Genomic DNA, 3,414 nt, shown 5'->3' on the forward strand with positions numbered 1-3,414 from the left:
TGCTTGACTCAGACATATACTAGATATTACAAATAAGGGAATCCATGGTACCTATGTTTCTTTGGGCCTGGCTTACTTCACTTAATATAATAAAATATATATATTTTTTAAAAGTAAATTAAAAATAAAAACACAAAACAAAAATAACCAGTGGGCGGGGGGGGGATAAAAAAGGCCAGAGGTATAGCTCAGCTTTATAGTGCCTACCTAGCAAGTACAAAGGCCTGAGTTCAAACCCAAGTACTGCAAAAACTACATTCATTACTCACTTGGGAGAAAAAGAGGATGAGAAGAAGGGCTTACCACAATCTAACAGACCAAAGAGGAGGGCGAGGCATTTCAGGAAGATACACTCTCCCTTTCTCCCTGCAGAACCCCTCCATCACTGAAAATACAACTACTCTGAACTCTGGCTGGTGTGAATGTATGTAATAAGCCCCACAGAGACTGCCAGACGGAGACCCAACCATGTACTTGATATGCTGCCAGCTGTCATGAGAGTGTGGCCAGCCTGAACACTGAGCACTGCAGAAGAGAGACCTTTGAATGGACCTGCAGGATCATTTTTGGCCTCCTTATGTAGGTGTTTGTGTGGATATTGGATGGGACATCCCTTTTCATGTGCCGAATGGAGAGGGGGAAGGAGAACCATGGATACACAGAGAGGCAAGGTTGCCCCTTGCCAGGGTTTGTGGAGAAATCAAAAACAGAACTTGCCCTTCCCAGAGTTCTAGGTCCACCTCCATGCCACCCATCAGCTTGTTTGCTTTGCAGGCAGGGCTGGATGGGAAAGAAGAGTTTGGAGAACAAGCCTGGGTACATGTAATTATGCAACAAAGCAGACCAGCATTCTTCTTCCTTCTGGTCTTTGTATTTAGGATCACTTCACTGCAAGTTAGAAATGTATGCAGTTTGCCAATGTTGGAAAACTTGGTAAGGCTTCAAGTTCAGGCAAGTCCTTCCTTCTGGAGGCAGAGACAATTAAACTGCCTCCCCCTACCATCGCCCACCATCTGCCACCATGTCCCCCAAGGCCAGAGCTTTAAAAAATATCTCCCCTTTCTAAAATATTCCCCCAACAAGAGTATGACTCCTCTACACTCACTTCCTTTTAAACCTGTAAGGAACTTAATTTCCCACAATTCCCCAGCACATTCTATCAAGTCCTAATGCAAAGACCTGGGGGGGGGATTGGGGTGAGATCCCCTAGTCCACAATGCCCTTCAAGGAGCAGATATTCATATTATCACAGGCTTCAAGTCAACAGGGTAACAGGGCTACTATCTTCACTAGTACACGTTTGTCTTTCCAGTCAGCCGTCATCCATACACAACATTGCCTTTACTCTTCAATTCTCAAAGCGCTTGACTGATCACATAAACCTCCTGAGAGGTAGAGAGAAAAGCTAGGGGCAGAGGAGGAGACAGGTGAGAAAGCATGGTCCAGTGCTGAGATGTCCTCCTCCACTACCACAGGCAGTGAAGCCCCAGGGAACCTCACAGGTCATTCGCAATCACAAAAATGGCCACTAACAGTGATGCCCCTCAATGTACAAATGGATAAAGAAAATGTGGTGTATATACATGATGGAATTTTACTCATCCATTAGAAAGAAAGACATTGCACCATTTGTAGGGAAATAGAAAGACTTTGGAAAAAAATCATATTAAGTGAAGTAAGCCAGACCCAGAGAAACAAAGGTAACATGGTTTCCTTCATTTTTGGTAGCTTAAATGTGCCTGTAAATCTACAAGTAAACACACTAGGTGGTATGGAAGCGGTTACAAATGACTTACAATAGACTATGGCAAGCTCAAATAGTATAATTCTTTAAAAAGATTAGGTAAAAGCCTGACAATATAAGCACCAGGAAATGGGTACTTGCAAAAGGGGAGCCAAGGAGAGAGGGGTAGAAGAATGAGGGAGGGGGAGGAGAGAATGCAATCAATAATTCATTACATATACCACAAAATTAAGAAAAATAAGGGTAAGGGTGAGTCAAAGCAGGGGGTGAAAATGTTGAAAGGGTAACACAAATCAAGATGAATTGTTTTCATAAACGGCTTTGTTAAATGGCAAACAAATTCAATACCTATTCTACAAAATTAAGAAGAGTGAGGGAAGGGGTGGGTTGGGAGGAATGGGTGAGAATGTTGAAAGGGGTGATATTGATCACGACGCACTTATCCCTAAACTGCCTTGTTGAATGGCAACTCTTTTGTACAGCTACTCAAAGATAATAAAAATATTTTTTAAATATTAGAGCCACAAAGTACTGGGAGCTCAAAGTATGGCTGGTATAATTTCCTATGTTAGGGCTGCAAAGGCTAGCTGCTTAGAAAAGTGGGAGTTTAGAGGCATGCAGGTGCTGACACTGAGTGCTGGACCTGTGGCTGATACACCCAGGCATGTGCCCAAGCCACCTGCCCACAGGACCAGGAACAAAGAGTCCAGGGGCTCTACCATGCCTCCTAATGAATGACACCTTGATTCTGGGTGCTGGTGGCCAAGTTACTCAGGAGGCTGAGATCTGAGGATTGAGGTACAAAGCCAGCCCAAGCAGGAAAGTCTGTGAGATCCTTAGCTCCAATTAGCCAGCAAAAAGTCAGAAGGGGAGCTGTGGCTCCAGTAGTAGAGTGCAAGCCTTGAGCACAAAAGTTCAAAGCTAGTACCCAGGCCCTGAGTTAAAGCCCCAATACACACACACACACACACACACACACACACACCTTTGCATAGCTTCTACTCAGCATTATGTCACCTAGTGGCAAGGCCACTGTGTTATAAAGGAGAATACCAGGGTGAGAGCCTCCTGCTAGAGCAGAGCAGAGCCCAAGCACTGTTCTACCTACATGCCAGAGGAGGAAGAGTGTACTCGTTCCCCATGCATGCCACAGGCTAATGTGCTTTGTATGACACCACTGAGACCTTTCCCATGGCCATTTTTCACAGAATGCATCATAAAAAAAAATCTTCCCATGAGCTGAGCACCAGTGGCTCACGCCTGTGATCCTAGCTACTCAGGAGGCTGAGATCTGAGGATCAAGGTTCAAAACCAGTCCTGGCAGGGAAGTCCATGAGACTCTTACCTCCAATTAACAACCAGAAAACTGGAAGTGGTGCTGTGGCTCAAGTGGTAGAGCGCTAGCCTTGAGCTGAAGAGCTCAGGACAGCGCCCAGGGCCAGAGTTCAAACCCCTAACCAAAAAAAAAATCTTCAAGTGAAATCCACATTAGCAATAGACATTGTCTTTTTTTTCTGTAAGTCATGGGGCTTGGACTCAGGGCCTGGGGCTAGACATTGTCTTTTTTAAGGACTATGTGGTATTTTCTCACATAGGTGTGCTAGAATATGATGAATCAATCCCCAATTATGTTTCAATGAAGGTTCCTCGTATGTCTCACAGTTAAAGCA

The sequence above is a fragment of the Dipodomys ordii genome, unplaced genomic scaffold (assembly GCF_000151885.1).
Source record: "Dipodomys ordii isolate 6190 unplaced genomic scaffold, Dord_2.0 Scaffold95, whole genome shotgun sequence".
Classification (NCBI taxonomy): Eukaryota; Metazoa; Chordata; class Mammalia; order Rodentia; family Heteromyidae; genus Dipodomys; species Dipodomys ordii.